General features: G+C 42.0%; 1 protein-coding gene across 17 annotated transcripts in view; it reads right to left on the bottom strand.

Moving 5' to 3' along the window:
- The window catches only part of fam222ba (family with sequence similarity 222 member Ba), an 85,389-nt gene that overhangs the window by 27,364 nt on the left and 43,561 nt on the right, over positions 1-14,464 (bottom strand). The window lies entirely within an intron of this gene.

Below are 14,464 nucleotides of genomic sequence, written 5' to 3'. Positions count from 1 at the left end.
GTATGTGAACCCCTAGGCTAATGACTTCTCCAAAAGCTAATTGGAGTCAGCTAACCTGAAGTCCAATCACAGAGACAATATTGAATATGTTGGTTAGAGCTGCCTTACCCAATAAATAAAAAAATAAAAAAATTGAGTTTGCTATTCACAAGAAGCATTGCCTGATGTCAACCATGCCTCGAACAAAAGAGATCTCAGAAGAACAAAGATTAAGAATGGCTGACTTGCATAAAGCTGGTAAGGGTCACAAAAGGATCTCTAAAAGCCTTGATGTTCATCATTCCACGGTTAGACAAATTGTCTATAAATGGAAAGTTCAGCACTGTTGCTACTCTCCCTATGAGTGGTCGTCATGCAAAGATGACTGCAAGATCACAGCGCAGAATGCTCAATACGGTTAAGAAGAATCCTAGAGTGTCAGCTAAAGACTTACAGAAATCTCTGGAACATACTAACATCTCTGACGAGTCTACGATACGTAAAACACTAAACAAGAATGCTGTTCATGGGAGGACACCACGGAAGAAGCCACTGCTGTCGAAAAAAAACATTTCTGCATGTCTGAAGTTTGCAAAAGCGCATCTGGATGTTCCACAGTGCTACTGGCAACATATTCTGTGGACAGATGAAACTACAGTTGAGTTGTTTAGAAGGAACACACAACACTATGTGTGCAGAAAAATGGTCACAGCACACCAACATCAAAACCTCATCCCAATTGTAAAGTATGGTGGAGGGAACATCATGGTTTGGGGTTGCTTTGCTGCCTCAGGGCCTGGACAGCTTGCCATCATTGACGTAAAACTGAATTCCCAAATTTATCAAGATATTTTGCAGGAGAATGTTAGGCTATCTGTCCGCCAATTGAAGCTCAATAGACGTTGGGTGATGTAACAGGACGACCCAAAACACAAAGGCTTCAACAGAAGAAAATTTGCCTTCTGAAATGGTCCAGTCCGAGTCCTGACCTCAACACGATTGAGATGCTGTGGCATGACCTCGAGAGTAGTTCACCCCTGACATCCCAAGAATATTGCTGAACTGAAACAGTTATGTAAAGAGGAATGGTAAAAAATTCCTCCAGACCATTGTGCAGGTCTGATCCGCAACTACAGAAAAAGTTTCGTTGAGGTTATCGCTGCCATAGGAGGGTCAACCAGTTATTAAATCCAAGGGTTCACATACTTTTCCACCCTACACTGTGAATGTTTACACAATGTGTTCAATAGAGACATGAAAACTTAGAATTGTGTGTGTGTTATTAGTTTAAGCAGACTGTTATGACCTAGATGAAGATTAGATCAAATTTTATGACCAATTAATGCAGAAATCCAGGTATTTTCAGAGGGTTCACACACTTTTTCTTGCCACCACCCATCCACACACGTTCAAAAGTTTGGGGTCACTTACAAATGTCCTTGTTCTTGAAAGAAAAACTACTTTTTTTGCACAGTAAAATAACATCAAATTGATCAGAAATTTAGTGTAGACATTGTTAATGTTGTAAATGACTATTGTAGCTGGAAACAGCTGATTTTTAATGGAATATCTACATAGGCATAAAGATGCCCATTATCAACAACCATCACTCCCGTGTTTCAATGGCACATTGTGTTAGCCAATCCAAATGGATCATTTTAAAAGGCTAATTGATCATTAGAAAACCATTTTGCACTTATGTTAGCACAGCTGAAAACTGTTGTACTGATTAAAGAAGCAATAAAACAGGCCTTCTTTAGACTACTTGAGTATCTGGAGCATCAGCATTTGTGGGTTCGATTACAGGTTCAAAATGGCCAGGAGCAAAGTACTTTCTTCTCAGTCAATTCTTGTTCTGAGAAATAGTCTATTCCATGTGAGAAATTGCCAAGAAACTGAAGATCTCGTACAACAGTGTACTACTCCCTTCACAGAACAGCGCAAACTGTCTCTAACCAGAATATAAAGAGGAGTGGGAGGCCCCGTTGCACAACTGAGCAAGAGGACAAGTACATTAGTGTCTAGTTTGAGAAACAGACACGTCACAAGTCCTCAACTGGCAGCTTCATTAAAATAGTACCCGCAAGAACACTAGTCTCAACGTCAACAGTGAAGAGGCGACCCCGGGATGCTGAACTTCTAGGCTCGTCAAGGTGAATTCATTTATACCCATGTTTCCAATGTTTTCAATTTACCAGATGATTTTCATGATATCGATACAAATTAAGCCTGGTTTGTTGTAATGTTCTAAGTTAGGCCTACTTTACTTTTTATATTGGTGAGAGGGGGTTAAAAATACATTTGATAGGCTAACATTACTTAATGAAGACATTGTTACAATAACTCTGCTTTTGTCTTGAAGATAAAATGTAATGAGTGTATCCTACAGATGAACATTTATTGTGTAACTGGGAGTATCGTGAGTGCAAACATCCAAAGATCAAAGGTAAGCGATTCATTTTATTGCTTTTCTGACTTTCGTGACCAATCTTCTTGGCTGCTAGCTGTTCGTAATGTTTTGTCTGCTGAGAGAGTTGTCCTTACATAAACGCTTGGTATGCTTTCGCTGAAAAGCTTTTTTGAAATCTGACACGCCAGGTGGATTAACAACAAGCTAAGCTGTGTTTTTCTATATTGCACTTGTGATTTCATGAAAATAAAATATTTTTAGTGATTTAAATTTGGCGCTCTGCAATTCAGCGGATGTTGACGAAAATGATCCCGCTAACGGGATGGGCGCATCAAGAAGTTAATGTGGAAAGTGCGAGACAGGAGTGTGAGTGTGGGGCTACTTATTAACTTATTTCTTTCCACTCTACATCCATTCACAGTGCAGAGAGAGGGCTGAGAGGACATGCCTCAGTGAGGAAAAAACTAACTGCTTTCAGAGATGTGATTGTCTAAAAACCAACCACACAGGGAGAGAATCCCCAATGGCTGACATGCATTAAAAACCATATTGAGATCTCTGGGCAGCAATTCAGAGCTGTAGGTTTTTAAATACACAATTTAAAAGTCCTACATTTGATTTTAGTCACACTAAATACACCTAGTGTTAAAAACACCAAGCACTAACCTTTATAATTAAATCAGTCAGGGGTTATTAATAAAAACAGCCGTGGCAAGGATCTGTGGTAGCCATTACGCTTCCTGCTTTGCAATTAAGAGTGACACTTGACAGTTAGGTTTGGAGCAGTCCTGGCCTGCATCTGTTCAAACACAGATTGGTACATGGCGGATGACTGATAACTGAGGGAGAGCGACTTGCACACCACATTACAGGAGAGACCCTGCTCTGCAGTACACCCTCAGGGGTAGGCTAACCATACTACAGCCCTGAGATAGGCCTTATCGTCTTCATACAAGAGCAACATTGTCCCTTTTGTCTTTTCTAAATCCCACATCAATGTAATCTAAGAGCTTTACTCTTTATCAAAGGAGACAACAATGCAGCCACTCAATCACGTGAAGATGTCTGACACCAAGCTATGTAGTGTTTGTAAAAGGGCAATTCCATGATAACGGAATTGAGCTGAAAAATAATGTTTGCTAAACAAAAACCAATGATTTCAAAGTTTAACCATACAAGTCCATGCACAGGACTACTTATAACAATTTACACTGAACATTTAAAAAAAAAACATTTCCTGGCAGAATTGTGCAGATCCAAAGTTCAGTAACAGAATTTCTGTAAAATCTCCTTGTTTTTTTGTGTCCACATTTTCCAAAAACTCATATCTGGTCCAATTTAAGATTCAACGATGTCTGCAGAAAGAATGGGGTGTCAGCTACGACATGATACATTGACGCAGATTTTTTAAATTTTGGCTATTGAACTACAGTAAGTGAAGTGGATTTACACCCGATAACTGAATTTCATCATGTGTCCCTGATCTGTACTACAAAGAAATGCATAATTATGGATATGAATGTCTTCGTGGTGATGTTTCCCAAATAGGTACACAAAAGTTACAAATATGCTTTTTTGTATATTGGGGTATGATTCTACACACTGGCTATTATTTTAATGAGCTCTGCCCCAACAATAGATAATTTGGTTGGTCAAATCTGAACCAATCATAGACATATGTTTCATAAGTTGACATCAAAGTACAGAACAGTAGAGCTCCGTAGAGTACAGTACAGCACAGAACAGTAGAGCTCCGTAGAGTACAGTACAGCACAGAACAGTAGAGTTCAGTTCAGTACTAAGGATATTCACGGTTAACCATTGATCGGTTAGCTGCAGAAAACACATTTAACAGGTCATGCTTATCAGTCTATAGGTTAATCAGCATAATTTACTGGAATTAAATTGGCGCGGGTATATTTTCGTTAGTCATCATGTATCACACGCGCACAGCATACAGCTATCCCATAATGACAAAGAGAACTGTCTAAACAGTTTAGCACTTTTTTTTTATTTTAATTAACAGAAATACCTTATTTACATAAGTATTCAGACCCTTTGTTATGAGACTCGCAATTGAGCTCAGGTAGATTCTGTTTCCATTGACCATCCTTGAGATGTTTCTACAACTTGATTGGAGTCCACCTGTGGTAAATTCAATTGATTGGACATGATTTGAAAAGGCACACAACTGTCTATAAGGTCCCACAGTTGACAGTGCATGTCAGAGCAAAAAATAAGCTATGAGGTTGAAGCAATTGTACGTCGAGCTCCAAGACAGGATTGTGTTGAGGCACATATCTGGGGAAAGGGACAAAAAAACGGGGGGAAAAACTTATGCAACATTGAAGGTCCCCGAGAACATATTCATCATTCTTAAATTGAAGATGTTTGGAACCACCAAGACACGATGGTCACCGACAGAGCTTCAAAGTTCCTCTGTGGAGATGTGAGAACCTTCCAGGAATGCCATCTCTGCAGTATTCCACCAATAAGGCCTTTATGGGAGAGTGGCCAGACGGAAGCCACGCCACAGTATTAGGCACATAACAGCCTGCTTGGATTCAGTCCAAAGAGTTCCATCTTGGCTTCATCAGACCAGAGAATCTTGTTTCTCATAGTCCGAGTCTTTTAGGTGCCTATTTCCAAACTCCAAGTGGCCTTTCATGTGCCTTTTTGGATTCCGTCTGGCCACTCTATCATAAAGGCCATATTTGTGGAGTGCTGCAGAGATGGTTGTCCTTCTGGAAGGTTATCCCATCTCCACAGAGGAACACTAGAGCTCTGTCAGAGTAACTATCAGGTTCTTGGTCACCTCCGTGACCAACATCCTTCACCCACGATTGCTCAGTTTGGCCGGGCGGCCAGCTCTAGGAAGAACCTTGGTGATTCCAACCTTCTTCCATTGAAGAATGGAGGCCACTGTGTTCTTGGGGACCATTGCTGCAGAAATGTTTTGGTACCCTTTTCCAGATCTGTGCCTCGACACAATCCTGTCTCTGAGCTTTACGGACAATTCCTTCGAGCTCATGGTTTGGTTTTGCTCTGACATGCACTGTCAACTGTGGGACCTTATATAGACTTGTGTGCCTTTCCAAATCATGTCCAATTAATTGAAATTTACCTCAGGTGGACTCCAATCAAGTTGTAGAAACATGTCAAGGATGGTCAATGGAAACAGAATCTACCTGAGCTCAATTGCGAGTCTCATAACAAAGGGTCTGAAGACTTATGTAAATAAGGTATTTCTGTTATTTAAAAAAAAAAAGTGCTAAACTGTTTAGACAGTTCTCTTTGTCATTATGGGATAGCTGTATGCTGTGCGCATGTGATACATGATGACTAACGAAAATATACCCGCGCCAATTTAATTCCAGTAAATTATGCTGATTAACCTATAGACTTACGTAAATAAGATATGTTTTCATTTTTTAAGACATTTGCACTAATTTCTAAACACCTGTTTTCGCTTTGTTATTATGGGGTATTATGTGTAGATTGCTGAGGATTAGTATTTTTAAAATCCATTTTAGATTAAGGTTGTAATGTAACAAAATGTAGAAAAAGTTAATGGGTCTGAATATATATATATTTGTTTTTACTTGTTTCAGCAGGAGGGTTGGTAAGGGGCAAGAGAGGAGCAGGGACAGGTCTGTGTGAAAGTGTATGTACATGGAATGGAAGAGAGCGAGAGCGAGAGAGAGAAAGTAGCCAGACTCACGCTAGTTAGATAACAGCAACAAGTTTGTCTATCACAGGCCTCCTGAGTGGTGCAGTGGTCTAAGGCAGTGCTAGTTGTGTCACTAGAGATTCTGGGTTCGAGTCCAGGTCCTGTCACTGACAGCCGCGACTGGGAGACCCATGGGGCGGCGCACAATTGGCCCACCGACACAGTCACCAGGTGGACAGCGTTTCCTCCAACACATTGGTGCAGCTGGCTTCTGGGTTAAGTGGGCATTGTGTCAAGAAGCAGTGAGTCCTAAGCAGTGTTTAGGATGACCTTCGCGAGTCCGTATGGGAGTTGCAGCGATGAGACAAGACTAACTACCAATTGTATACCACGAAATTGGGGAGAAAAAAGGGGTAATACTTAAAAATAAAACTTTTGTGCCTCTTGACTGAATCAAATTGTTGTAAAGAAGCTAGCTAGAAAGGCTAATTGAGGCTATTTTGCTGTGCTCTACATCCAATGTCTTCAACAACTCTATATGAAACAAGAACCTACCTGTTGCGAATTGTCTTTCCGTAGGAAAGCGAGGGCAATGTCGACATAGCCCCAGTCGGGTGATGTCACACAGATGCTCCACAGAGCCATCTAGCTCATGCCGTTTGGGAAACCCACCTTAAGCTTGATCACCAAATAGCAAATAAAAGCATCACCAGCTAGCTACCAATCTATTTTACTTTCACTGTACGATCATTCACAAAAACGAGCCCACTAATATTGTTATTTTTCCATTCCACAAATGGTCTGTGTTGCTTGATATGACCAAGTTAATCCAAATGTATCAAAGAATAGGTAGGTCATGTGTCCACGATTAGTTAGTGGCTACTGCCTGGCCAGTGATCTAGCCAGCTAGATTTCAGTAATTAGCTATCCTCCTAAAAGCGGTGGCCAGTGGATAAACTAGGTTGACGAGTTGAAAATATTTGTCTGAAAACAAACTGGTAGCCAGTTGTTGCATTATGGTGCAATCCTATCTAACCAGCTGGCTGGCTCCTGAAGCATACAGTATGTCCACATGAGCTCCTGAGTCTAGCTAACGGTAGCTAGCTAGCATTGCAAATGAGCATTTCACTAGCTAGCTGAGCTGTTCAATAAGAAAGCGGCTGATATGAATCAAATACTGTAGCTAGCTAGCAAGCCGTCCTCGTAGACAATGTTATTGGGGAGCGGTAATGTCAGATTCGTATAAATTTTTTAACTGTCATTGAATTTGGTGGGTACTACTAGTTTCATATCCGAGGCAAGAGAAATTGTCCACCATGTTGTGTTTTGTCAAGGGCTCAGTGGAGTGAAGTCATGCACTCAAGTCTCAACCGAATCTCCCAAATGGCTTCTATGTTGAGATGCATCAATATTTAGGAAATTGCCCGCCGCCTTCCGTAGGCTGATCATTGTAGCCTACTCCACATTTAGCCAATTTAATTCTGCTATTTTTATTCCATTTTGCATTGATTAGAAAAATCCCACTTCACTTCCTACACATGGAGACTAGAGGTCGACCGATTATGATTTTTCGATACAGATTATTGGAGGACCAAAAAAAGCCGATACCAATTAAAAATCTGCCTATTTTATATTTTTTTTTATTTGTAATAATGACAATTACAACAATACTGAATGAACACTTATTTTAACTTAATATAATACATATATACAAATCAATTTAGCCTCAAATAAATAATGAAACATGTTCAATTTGGTTTAAATAATGCAAAAACAAAGTTTTGAAGAAGTAAAAGTGCAATATGTGCCATGTAAAAAAGCTAACATCTGAGTTCCTTGCTCAGAAGATGAGAACATATGAAAGTTGGTGGTTCTGTTTAACATGAGACCTTCAATATTCCAAGGTAAGAGGTTTTAGGTTGTAGTTAATATAGTATTTATAGGACTATTTATCTCTATACCATTTGTATTTCATATACCTTTGACTATTAGATGTTCTTATAGGCACTACAGTATTGCCAGTGTAAGTATAGCTTCTGGCCCTCTCCTCGCCCCTACCTGGGCTCGAACCAGGAACACATCGACAACAGCCACACTCGAAGCAGCGTTACCCATCGCTCCACAAAAACCCTCTGCAAGGGGAATAACTACTCCTAGTCTCAGAGCGAGTGACCTTTGAAATGTTATTAGCATGCACCCCGCTAACCAGCCATTAGGTTGATAGACTTGAAGTCATAAACAGCGCTCTGCTTGCGAAGAAATGCTGGCAAAACACACAAGTGCTGTTTGAATGAATGCTTACGAGCCTGCTGCTGCCTACCATCGCTCAGTCAGACTGCTCTATCAAATATCAAATCATAGACTTAATTATAACACACAGAAATACGAGCCTTAGGTCATTAATATGGTCGAATACAGAAACTATCATTTCGAAAACAAAACATTTATTATTTCAGTGAAATATGGAACCGTTCTGTATTTTATCTAACGGGTGGAATCCCTAAGTCTAAATATTCTTGTTACATTGCACAACCTTCAATGTTATGTCATAATTACGTACAATTCTGGCAAATTAGTTTGCAATGAGCCAGGCTACCCAAGCTTTTGCATATACCCTAACTCTGCGTGCAATGAACGCAAGAGAAGTGACAATTTCACCTGGTTAATATTGCCTGCTAACCTGGATTTCCTTTAGCTAAATATGCAGGTTTAAAAATATATACTTCTGCGTATTGATTTTAACAAAGGCATTGGTGTTTATGGTTAGGTACAGTCGTCCAACATTTGTGCTATTTTCGCAAATGCACTTTTGTTAAATCATCCCCCAGCGTTGCATCGATTATATGCAGCGCAGGACACGCTAGATAAACTAGTAATATCATCAATCATGTGTGATTATGATTGATTGACTTTTTTTTATAAGATCAGTTTAATGCTAGCTAGCAACTTACCTTGGCTTCTACTGCATTCGCGTAAGAGGCAGTCTCCTTGTGAAGTGCAACGAGAGGCAGGTGGTTATAGCGTGGGACTAGTTAAACTGTAAGGTTGCAAGATTGTATCCCCCGAGCTGACAAGGTGAAAATCTGTCATTCTGCCCCTGAACAAGGCAGTTAACCCACCGTTCCTAGGCCGTCATTGAAAATAAGAATGTGTTCTTAACTGACTTGCCTAGTTAAATAAAGGTTAAATTAAATAAAAAATATTTTTTAAATCTGCAAAATCGGCGCCCCAAAATACCGGCGCCCTAATTAAAATTGCCCATTCTGATTAATCGGTCGACCCCTAATGGAGACCGACTGTAGCGTCACTTTGATTGACCGACAACATTTAGTTTTTTTTAATGGGGCACACTCAAACTCATAAAACTGTTGTTTTATTAAAATGTTGAATGTAATGGTCTATTAAAAAATGAATACTCTCCCAAGTAAATCGAATACTAACGTCCGTTCGGATACTGGAATAACCGTGCCCATCCCTAGTACTGTGCTCTCCAAATTTGTGAACCCAACTGTGGTTTGTGACTTCTATGATTTCCCATTGTAGCCAATCCAAATGGTAGAAATTCCGTTACAGATTTGGTATCAGTAAAAACACTAATTAATCGACAGGCCCATCTTAACTTGTTACTTCTGTGAACTTTCATTATTCTCCCTTCTCATGAGGGAGAGAAATGAGAAAATATCTTAGGTGTTTTTTTATAATGGAATTTCAAGGCACAAAGCAACGTTTCTTCAATTTCTCCAAAATGAAACATAAGTGTTTATTAGTTGGCAGGTGTCTTTACTTCAACATGATTTTGTTTTGATGCATTTCCAATACCTTTTAAGACCTTTTCTGGTAGATGTGTTCTAAGACCCATCTTCTAACTGTTTGACCAGAAATCAAAGCCTTTGCTTCTTCCACATTTTTAGCGACAGAAAAGGGTTGAAAAACATATATGCCTTAATTTCTCAGAAATATAGGCTCAGCTTTCATTTGACACCCAATTTAACATGCTCCTATGAATTCACATGTTGGTGCACATGGATCCTTTTACATGGAAATGACCAAAAGCACAACTGCAGATAGAGAAATACTACATCTGTAGATTGCACATGTACAAGCCAGACAACAGGAGTATAATTGCAATTTTCCAGAAATCCTGGTTGGAGGATTCACAGATTTCCTGCTTAATCCCTCCCGATTCCATGAATCTTGACACTGGGATTTCTAGAAAACCTGGGAATTTTGCAACCCTATACATTTATCGACCAATACTACAGGACAGAGAGAGAGAGGGAGTGTGCATGGTTGGCAGGGTGGGTTAAATGTGAGAATCATGTGGGTTGTAAAGCAGCAGGAAGCTGTGATGCACCCCGAAGGGACACTAGGGTTTCATAAGCCCTAATGTGTCACATATCTGTGGTGTGGTCTTACATCAGAGAAACCTACCACACAGCCACTTATGTATGGAATTACAGGTATGCCCAAGGTAACATTCCCAGCAAAAATGTGTGTATGAGCTGTGAGTGCTTTGAAGGGTGGGTGTGAGATACTGTATGAGTGAGTCAAAATGTGACATAAAAGGTGTGCGTACTGTGTAGCGTGATTCAAAATGTGGACGTGTGCTTCAAAATGTGTGTGATTGAGTGCATACTGCACAAGCAGGCAGGCAGAGAGAGGAGAGCGGAACAGATGCCAGTGTTGTGTGTTATCTGACTGGTCAAACTAGTGAAAAACAGTTTAATGCCTGTCAGCAGCCCAAACACATGACTGCGCACTCCACCCTCTCCATTTTGGTTTAGTCTCAAATGGGCTTGACTCAGTGTCTGTAGAAATGGCATCATATTTCCTATATAGTGCACTATATGGGCCCTGGTCAAATGTAGTGCACTATATAGGGAAGAGGGTGCCATTTCAGACCCAGCCTGTGTTTGTGTGTGGACAGAGCCGAGCTAATGCGCAACAGCATTGTTCCAGGCAGGCTAGCGTAGCAGCATAGGGAAATGAAGATGGAGTGGCTTGATTTCATTTATGAGCAGGTGCATCCATTTTGTGCTGCTCTTCCCCTGCCTCGCTCGCTCATATTCAAGCGCTTATCAGAAATTGGACACGCTGGTGACAAATTGAGCCTGTGATTAAAGGGAGAAAGAGGAAAGCTTTTAAAGTGCTGCTGATTGGGATCCCAGACTGTCCTCACATAGGAATCAGAGGTGGGTTTGTGTGTGTACACATGTGGGACAGTGGTTCCCGACACCCCCCTCTCCAGGTGTTTCAACGGCTATCATTTCTCCTCTGAGTGCTCAGCAAACAGATCCACATCAATGCAGCTGTTCCTCGCTCTGAGGACAGACACACTCACGAGAGGAGACTGCTCCGGTTTGAACTGTTCTGCCTTACTATTATTCGACCATGCTGGTCATTTATGAACATTTGAACATCTTGGCCATGTTCTGTTATAATCTTCACCCGGCACAGCCAGAAGAGGACTGGCCACCCCACATATGTTTGCTCTAATTCTCTCTTTCTTTCTCTCTCTCGGAGGACCTGAGCCCTAGGACCGTGCCCCAGGACTACCTGACATGATGACTCCTTGCTGTCCCCAGTCCACCTGACTGTGCTGCTGCTCCAGTTTCAACTGTTCTGCCTTATTATTATTTGACCATGCTGGTCATTTATGAACATTTGAACATCTTGGCCATGTTCTGTTATAATCTCCACCCGGCACAGCCAGAAGAGGACTGGCCACCCCACATAGCCTGGTTCCTCTCTAGGTTTCTTCCTAGGTTTTGGCCTTTCTAGGGAGTTTTTCCTAGCCACTGTGCTTCTACACCTGCATTGCTTGCTGTTTGGAGTTTTAGGCTGGGTTTCTGTACAGCACTTTGAGATATCAGCTGATGTACGAAGGGCTATATAAATACATTTGATTTGATTTGATGAGACTCCAGCATAGGTCAGCAGCAGCAGCACCAGGGTGTAAGGCAGCTTGATTTAGGAGGAGGCTCACTGCAGCTCCAGTAGTCTGAGCTGTGGGAGAGCTAAGGCCATTAAATCATCCTAAAAGGGCTTAACACACACAAACCATCATGCAGACAGGCAGTGTTACACAACCAGCCACAGAACTGAGCAGAGCAACGCCGCACTCAGTCTGGCTTGGAACATTTATCCACAGCGCCATTAAACTATCCTGATCTCTTATACATATAGCCTAAATACACACAGACACACACACACACAGTCAGAGATGCACACCAAAATGTGGTGAGAGACTAAGCCTTCCCTGCCCTCCCTGTATGCCAGGCCCCTTTCCCTCCATGTGCTGGATTTCCTGGTCGATACAACCCGAAAGCCCAAACAATTATATTTTCTATCCATGTACAGCAGCAGGTAAGGTCAGCTCAATGTCAATGTTGACATCAACACAGGGCCTGTCTGGGATAAAATAGATCCTTCTCTGTGAACCAGGGTGTCTAAAGGTGTGTTGCCAGGGGAAGAATGTGGCAGACATTTGGGATCCCTTCTTGTCCTTTGTGCGTATGCATGCGTGCCCCCACTGCAGAGTGCGCTAGCTCCCGGCCCTTATCCTGCATGGCGAACATCTCACCCGTGTGTCTGCATGGGAACATCTGGCCCTCCCAGGCTCACAGAGCAGCAGCCCCGGCCAAAGCACACCGCACTGCCCGCCCATCCATCTGTCTGTCCAAAGCCAAAGTGTACCACACAGTCTATTTATTCACTACATCCGTCTGTCTGTCATAGCCAAAGCATACCAGTCTCTCTGTCTCCCAAAGACAGCACCTCTCTGCCCTTGCCACTCACTGGGAGAGGAGGAAGCATGGTCTGCATTGCAAATACCCGATTGTCACATATTTATTGAGATATTATTCCCGAAAGAACTAGGAGTATACCAGTTATGGTTAAAATGAGCCACACACACACTCTTGCATCATGCCTTCTCAAACTACCTAACTCACATAGCCATCTTTCCCCTAGCTGTCCAATGTTTAAAGACTGAGGCCCGCTCAAAAGGTTTATGCAATTGAACGCAACATTAACGCACCCGACAGCACATTCTTCGACATTGACCCTCTTTCTCCTGCAATAAGGCCCGGAGGCAACAGTCAGGCTGAGATAGCCGACTTGAGCTGATGAAGGAGGGGACTTTGGATGGAGCAGCCTAATGATAAATTAATCTCTCAGTTATGGCTTGGCTAGAACAGCCCAGACCCAACCAGGGCAGCTCAGAGGACAAATGACCTTTATCAAAGTTGACATGAACTGAACACCACCACCACCTCAATATCACATCAACACTACACCAACAACATCATATCAACACAGCTTATATAGTACACACTGCCTACAGGACAGTGTGTACTAGGCCTATATAAAGTAAATCTGCTGTTGATGTGCACAAGTGGTTATTTCATGTGAACTATTTAGCAGAAATGAGAGACGTGGCTTGCGCTAATCATCCCATCACTATTCCAGCTGCCATGACATAGCTGCACTTCCTCTGCACCTTCAGGAGGTCTGCTAGTCAGGGATAATTGGAGTCTCTAAAGAGCAGACCCATCGGCCCCCCACACACTGCAGAGAGACAGAGAAAGAGAGAGATGGGTGGTACTGGGTAAAGGAATCCTTGGGGCAGGGTGTGGATGGCTGAGCTGCTATACCCTGTTCTGCTCCCTCTCTGTCACATGGGAGAGGCAGGCAGCAGGCAGTGACACAGGTGATTTAGTGAGGAGTCAGGCAGGGTGCAGGGTGGCTTAACACAGCCTGCTGGCCTTAGCAACAGACTAGACATCCATATGGAGTGCCACTGATAAGGCCCAGCTAGTATGTTCGTTCAGCTAGAGCACTGAATAATGGGGGAGGGAAAAACAATGGTGATAGGGAAACTGCACAGTTAAATACACTCCACATACAAAAACAACTTACACAATGTGTAGGTCGAGGTATGAGATTGTTTTTGACCGTAATAAAAGATGGCATTTGATAAGTTAAAGTTGTTTGAAAAAACATGCAGCGACTCAAACTCAAAGCGTGCGAATTACAGATGCAGACTGAATGACAAATGAGTTTGAGGGGGTCTTTAGAGGGGTCTGCAACTCATTTGCTAATCCATCCATCTAACTGTGCGTGCCTCATCTAACAAGAAGAGAGGTGAGTGGAGTGCTGCTGGTATTAAAAATATTGTTGTTCTGGGTGTGTGGGAATCTCTTAGGAAGCATGGCCCTTTGCCCTAAAAGCCTGGCCCAGGCTGTTGAATGGGTTCAGCACTTCACACAATTTTTAACTACGTTTGATTAACCCCAAAACTCAAATTGTGCATTTAAATCTATTAGTTCATTATGCAGCCGTATGTGGGTGGTGATATGGTGATACAAAGTGTGTGTTTGAGAGAGAGAGCAATGTAAAACAGT

The sequence above is a fragment of the Oncorhynchus gorbuscha genome, linkage group LG16 (assembly GCF_021184085.1).
Source record: "Oncorhynchus gorbuscha isolate QuinsamMale2020 ecotype Even-year linkage group LG16, OgorEven_v1.0, whole genome shotgun sequence".
NCBI classification, from domain to species: Eukaryota; Metazoa; Chordata; class Actinopteri; order Salmoniformes; family Salmonidae; genus Oncorhynchus; species Oncorhynchus gorbuscha.
The sequence above is the reverse complement of the archived record's forward strand: the minus strand, read 5'-3'. Positions and strand labels throughout refer to the sequence as shown.